Genomic DNA, 7,742 nt, shown 5'->3' with positions numbered 1-7,742 from the left:
TTGTTCTAATACAGATCGGAACGAAAAGATAACATAAGTGCGAAGAAGGGCAAAATAAAATTAAAAAAAGTATCTTATATCCATTGAAATGTCTTCTATAGGTAATAATTTATAGAATTATGTTTTTTCTGCATCATCAGATTGCGACTTTTTTTTTAATTGTTTCATTGAAATCAAATGAATAATTGTTATTACTTAAAAATGATATGTTCTAATCTCCATAAGTATGGGTATCTTTATTGATTTTATTTTTTACAAATTTTTAAACAAAACCTATTCATTATAATTTGATAATAAGTTGAATCAGTTGATTCTTCGGTTGAACAAATCAAGCTGATCGAACTATGAACCAGTGAAACCACCAGTTCGATCACCAATCCAGTTCTAAAAACATTGATTACATACAAACTCAAGTCAACGTAGATTTCATTCACACTGATTTTATTTCTCTAGCATTTTCGGCCCATTTTTCTTACAAGACATCCACAAAACCTCCATTTTCAAGCGTCAATTAACCAATCATGTTAATACAATTTTAAAGTTTGTATTTGATCTCCAATTTGTCTTGCTCATAAGTACCTAAATATATATTTGTTTATTGAATAATTAATTTTCCGTGTTTGAAAAATTTTAGTTTCTTCAGAAGAAAATTTTCAAGCAAATGATCTCACCTGTAAAGGTGGAGGATGGTGAAGAAATAACGTATGAAACAGCTACTGACAGGACCCATCCCGACCCGCTAATCCCATAACCTTTGTAAGTACCATCATGGCTTAGAGGGTCGAAATGCGTCCTGTATTTCTGTTTTAAAAATTTCTACACCATATAATAGCACTTAACCTAATATCATCTATAGATCTCCAACCTTTACCTGGTTACAAAGCATGATACATCTTGATTAAATCCAAAAATCATAAAATAAACCTGGAATCAGGCCTCCAACCTTATCATATACATAACAAAAATTTACATCTTCATTCATTTCAAAAAAATCATAAGAATAGTTTAATTAGGCCTCTGGCCCTTCAACATAGTTGACATATCAATCACTCATGAATTTTTCACGTTCAGCTCAATAACCATTATAATGTAACAATCAACATACACCTATCAGAAAAATATCATATCAAGGAAAATTTGTCATACCCAAGGGGCGTCCTCACATAGGTAGAACAAGAGGAAAAACAACTGTCATACCCAATATACTACCACCTCACACGGGCAAAACACTCAAATTTGTCATACTTGATATAAAATAAAGCACTAGCAGAGCACTAAAGTCTGTCATACCTGACATAAATATCGCACAGGTAGAACACCTAAATCTATCGTATTTGACATAAATATCACATAGGCAGAGCACTAATTGCATAATAGGTAATAACCAAGAACCTCTGAATGATATAATTTCTTATCACCATATATATATAATAAAATGACTTGATAATATGAATTTTTTTGGACAATAATCATCGGCAAATGCCACAACCACCTTAAGCAATGTCAATCACATATAAGGCTAAATTAAACACTCCCAATGCAACCACAACACAACATCAATTTAATCAATTTTCAGAAATTCACTTGGTCACCAACTAAAATTTTTTTTCTTTTCATTGTGGTTATCAGGTACACATAACATAACTTAACTAAGCATTCTGAATCCACATAATAATATAACTTTTACTTTATAGCCACCCATAACATGTATAAAGGAAACTATTATTTCTTTTTTTGAGAGAGATATTTCCACCAAATCCATGTTACCATTTTCAAGGATTCACAATAAATATTATAAAATTTCACAAGACTATAAATGTAAATTATACAAAAAAACTATAGAGAAAAAGTTTATTCCCACTCACTGATTTGGGTCTCTAAGTCGGTGTTAAAATCTCTTGCTATTCTTCCTTTTTCTTCGCCTATTCAAACCAATTTGAAACAACATGGTTAGAATTTTGGAAATCCCTAAATTGAATAGTGAAAATCAAACCCTAAAATTATTTGAACAAAATTAAATACCCTATTCCCTTTTCCTTTCTCTTCTTTCTTCTTTCTCCCTCTTTCTTTCCTTTCTTCTTTCTTCTTTTCTTTTCTTTCTTCCCTTCTCTCCCTTTCTTTCTCTCGTCTGCGTCTCTGCTTCTTTTCGTTGAAGAATGAAAAGAAAAACAAAGCCTAATGGCTTTATTAATATTTATTGGAAAGTTTCATTTAAACCCATACTTACACAAAATTTCACATAGCCCCCCTAAAGTTTCCCATAACTAATATTTGGGTATTTTAGCTACAGTCTCGTTGAGGAGGGCGGTCCATTACCTTTCAACCTTGCAAGCCTTCGACAGTCATTAGCCTACTAGTCTTTTGTTTTTCCTTCCTTCATTGGTAATTAGATAGTACATTGTTTGGAACAAAATTTCATATTAATGACATGCATCTAAAAAGAATTGCCCATATGCAAGTGATGTGCACCTATATAACGAGGCATCTTGACAGTGTATTTCCAGCAGAGCATAAGAAGGAAATCCTTCAATACATATATTATCATTAGAATGAAGATGGTGGGTGGGGATTTCACAATAAAGGTCATAACTCCATGTTTTGTATAGCTCTGAGCTACATTACCATGTGTATCCTTAGAGAAGGACCTGATGGTGGCCAAGATAATGCTTGTGCTACAGCTCAAAAATGGACCCTTGATCGTGGTGGTGTCACTCATATTCCTTCTTGGGGAAAGACTTGGCTTTTGGTAACCACATCACTCTATCTACATATTAACTTCATTGATGTGTCATCGATTCTTATACACTAAATTTTCTTATATTTGTCGTAGATACTTGGCATGTTCGATTGGTCTGGAAGCAACCCAATGCCTCATGAATTTTGGATCCTTCAATTATTTCTTCCAATACATCCAGGTTAGTTTCGCATCATTTTGGATTCAGATTTTGTTATTAATCGATTTAATTTATAAGTTTGATTCTTCACAAATGCAACCAAGATGTGGTGTTACTGCCGCTTGGTGTACATGCCAATGTCATATTTATATGGCAAGAAATTTGTTGGCCCAATTACATCTCTTATTCTACAACTGAGGGAAGAGCTCTACGCTCAACCTTACAATCAAGTTAATTGGGGGAAAGTACGCCATTTATGTGCCAAGGTGAGATTATAATTATTCACAGACACAGACACACATATATATGTATATGTATATATGTATACAATAAAACTATGTATACTCATTTTTGGTACACAATTTGTATACACAAATGATGTATTATCATGTGATTGGATGTTTCTTTATCATATGATGACACATGTTTTAAAATCATCTAATTACATGATGACACATCACTGTGTACATGATTGTGTACCAAAAATGGGTACACATAGTATTGCTCATATGTATATGCTTGCTATTTGTGTTCCTTTTTTTAAATTATATATATCTATATATATAAATTGAAAGTTGTTATAATTGCAGGAGGATCTTTACTATCCCTATCCTTTAATTCAAGATTTGATTTGGGACTGTATATATATATTCTCTGAGCCTTTTCTTACACATTGGCCTTTCAACAAGTTGATAAGAGAGAGATCACTTCAAGTACCAATGAAGCACATTCATTATGAAGATGAGAATAATCAGTACATTACCATTGGATGTGTGCAAAATGTCAAATTGCAATTCACTAGATATGCAAATGCATCATTTCTTTTATTCTGTGTATCCATCTATCTGATTCTTTTGATTGAATTATATATACATAGGTGTTATGCATGCTAGCCTGTTGGGTTGAAGATCCAAATGGAGATTATTTCAAGAGGCATCTAGCTAGGATTCCAGATTACTTATGGGTTGGTGAAGATGGAATAAAGATGCAGGTAGGTAAATAATTAATTAATTAATCAGTTAGTATGTATCACCAAATTCAATGAAGTCTAGTTTTGATTTAGCATTGATGAATTAATTCCATTGTTACAAATGCACAGTTTTGGACGCCAGCAGTGGGATACTAGTTTTGCTATTCAAGTTTTGCTTGCTAGTATTCTCATTGATGAAATAGGGCCTGTACTCATAAGAGGACACAAATTTATCAAGGCATCTCACGTAATTTAACATTTAATAAACCAAGCATTAGTTCTATTGAATTTTCCTAAGAGTTAATGATTTTACATTTTATTTGTAAATTAAGGTGAAGGACAATCCTTCTGGTGACTTTAAGGGAATGTATCGACATATTTCCAAGGGATTCGAACTTTCTCTGATCAAGATCATGGATGGCAAGTTTCTAATTATATTGCTGAAGGTTTGAAGGTATTTATAAACTTATTCTAAAATTATTGATCAAACAAAGAGAAGTTATTTGTTTATTTCCTTGTATCTCACCGTAGATATTGTTTCTCATTTTATTTAGTGTTGTCTGCCTTTCTCAATGATGCCACTCAAAATTGTTGGGGAGAAAATGGAATCTGAGAGGTTATATGATTTTGTTCGTATCCTGTTATCATTACAGGCACACACATGTCAATAATTTCTCGAAGAAATTTCCTTAAACATATTTTTCAAGATTATATATGTTTTATGTTTTTATATTAGATCAATAAAAGCTCTATTGTTTGACTCCCTGCAGAGCAAAAATGAAGGTCTCACTGGCTAGGAGCTAGCCGTAGCCCAAGAATGGTTGGAAATAAGTGGTTGAAACTACATACTGATATGACTGTGATGTGTTAAATCTTTCTAATTAGTGTCTATCACAAATATACTAATGACTGGCACTTCTGATGTATTTTGGCTTCTGTTACTGAATCCCACAGAATCTTTTGCTAGCACAGTGATTGAGCACGAATATGTTGAGTGCACATCGTCAGTTGTCCATGCTTTAGTTTTGTTTGAGAAGTTATATCCAGGAAAATTTCATCACAAAAGCAGTTGGCTACTTGGAAAACGTTCAATTGTCTGATGATTCATGATAAATATAATTATTGTCAATTATATTAAAGTACATATGCATGATATATATTTTCAATTAAAATATACATATATAGGCATGGGTGTTAGGGAGTCTGCTTCACATATGCTACTTTGTTTGCACTTGGAGGACTAGCAGCCGTCGGCAAGACATACAACAATTCTGTAACTATGCATAGAGGTCTTGATTTTCTTCTTAAATCACATATAGAGAATGGTGGTTAGGGAGAGTGTTATCATTCTTGTCCAGAAAAGGTATGTATTTGTACCAATTGATTTCTTACTATATTACAATGTACTAAGCAAATGTACTAATTTGTTGTCCTAGGAACTAGGGCATTTAGAAATACATGCCTTTCGAAGGAAACAGGTCAAATTTAGTTTACACTGTATAGGCTATGATGGGTTTAATTCATGGTGGATAGGTTAGTTTCAATAAACCACTATAAAAATTATATCTTCAAGTATAAGCACCAGGATAAATTTTATACTATCTCTATCTTTATGTGATTGTTCTTTGAACAATCAGGCAGAAAGAGACCTAACTCCTATTCACCATACAACTAAGTTCATAATTAATTCTCAACTAAAGGATGGTGATTTTCCCTAACAGGTACAACTAAAGGAGATGAAAAAGTGGGCACATGTTAAGTTCAAATTTTTGAATGATTTATTAATTAATAAACATGTAATGCTTGCACGAAATTACAGGAGTGTTTATGAGGAACTGATGTTAGAAATTTTCTAACGTAGGCTAACATTGATTATGGTTTTAGTTTAATAAAATGGGTAATCGAATAGTCCAATGTTAGTTTACAGATGAGTTTAAGTGATTAATAAAGATAAGTCTAATACACTTAAAGGTTATGATCTTGATAGACAGTACAAGTGTAGATCTTAAGGTTTATTGTACCTTAATGTGGGGTCAATTAACCTACTATAAATTAGCTAGGTCCCTACTCCAAAACCTAATGCAGTATAACTACATTATAGATTACCCATTCAAAACTATCATTTAAGGAGGTTTTAGGAGTAGAAGCCCAAGTCACATCAACAAGTGATCTCAATAAGTAATTTCAAGTGATTTTAATAGGTTTTTCGGTTACAAATTGCATGAAGATCCAGGTACTTCTAAAACCCTAATGTTTAATTCAGTATTTTATATCTTGTGCATAGATTTTGTGGATTTATGATTGATTTATTTTATTCTGTTTTGTAAAATAAATCTTAAATTTGGTATTAGAGATAAACACATTAGGTTATAGAATTTGGATATTTATGATTTTAAATCAAAAAATTTTTAATTTTGAAATTAGGGTTCTTGAATCAAAGTTATAGCTTAAATTTTCAAATTAGGGATTAATTCAATTTCAATTTTAGGTTTTAACTGATGAATCAAATCTTGATATTTGAAATATGCAATCCTAGATTTCAGAAATTAAAAAATGAATTTCAGGTTGGTGTATTAAATTTTTGTATAAATCAAACTTTAGAAATTAGGAATTAAGCTCTTGGTTTATTTTGAGATTAGGGTTTTATATTAGGGTGCTTATTTGAAATTAGGATTTTATATCACAATTTTTTGTCAAATTTGATGATGGAATCACTGAAGATACGTCATCGTAATGTGGTTGTTTATTACTCTCTCAGATGGAACCTTTTCGATGGACGAAATCTTTGAATTCCATTGTCAGCATTACAAATATTAGGGTTAGGGTTTTTTTTAAAACTCATGGATCAAGACCAAGTTGGGATAACCCAAAAACCCGAATCTAAAGTTGAATGGCTCAACTCTACCCAAACGTCAAACAAACCAAACCAAATCCTACCTAGATTAAAACCGACTCGGATAGTTTGAGTCGCTAGTTACGCGTGTGTCTGTGCACCTTACATGTTCTTATATGGAAATGAATCGCGCATGCAGGCACGTGAATGAATCTGACAGTGCATGCAAATGGGTGGAACTTTTGTATCCGTGTGAGGAAGCACATATCTATTGTATCTAGCACATGGGAGTGTGTGAAACATGTCTAAAGGTGCGTGTAGGAGCATGAACTATAGTGGAAGTGTGTGAAATTGTTCTAGTGACCCATGAGGCATGTGGAATGCTTTTGGATGGGCATGAGGTGTGTGAATATGCTCTAAAGGCATGTTTAGTGCATTGGCAATTCCTAAAGGTATGTACAAGCTTATGGTTTGTACAAGTAACATGTAAGGTCTTTTGAAATCATGTCAATGCATATAAATGATAAATTACATTGGCAATTCCTAAAGGTGTGTAATTTGTTCCTAATAAGTGTATGTGTATGCACAAAGAATTATTTGGACATATTTTTGTGTGTCAAAGTCCTATAATAGCATGTAATAAAGTTTTTAAGTTTTTCCTCTACATCATGCTATTGCACGTGATAGGATTTTAAAGTTTTTGGGGCACGTGAGTACGCTTAAAAGGTTTTTAAAGTATATTAAAAGTATCAGATAATGCATTATGCATATTAAAGACATATAAACTTCTATAGGTCTCCATTTGAAAGTGAATTGATTTTTGAGATTAAATATTGTGGCACAAAGTACTCTTCTATTGTTAGTATTAATAAAATAAAATATCAACTTTATCATGCGCAATTAAGTTACCATATAAAGTTAAGATTATTGTTCACTAGGTTAGATGCAATGGTTTTAAGAAAGATTGTCAGAGACAATAAAGTATAATGTCTAATGAAATCTAATTAAGGCAATAATATTAAGCGTCATCGGAATATTTTATGAG

General features: G+C 32.2%; 1 pseudogene; it reads left to right on the top strand.

The window, feature by feature from the left end:
* Window positions 1-2,461: 2,461 nt before the first annotated feature.
* LOC123213638 lies at window positions 2,462-5,582 on the top strand (annotated as a pseudogene).
* The last annotated feature ends 2,160 nt before the right edge of the window (window positions 5,583-7,742 follow it).

The sequence above is a fragment of the Mangifera indica genome, chromosome 4 (genome assembly GCF_011075055.1).
Source record: "Mangifera indica cultivar Alphonso chromosome 4, CATAS_Mindica_2.1, whole genome shotgun sequence".
In the NCBI taxonomy this organism is placed as follows: domain Eukaryota; kingdom Viridiplantae; phylum Streptophyta; class Magnoliopsida; order Sapindales; family Anacardiaceae; genus Mangifera; species Mangifera indica.
Note: the sequence above shows the minus strand (reverse complement) of the source record. Positions and strands in the feature narration are given on the sequence as shown.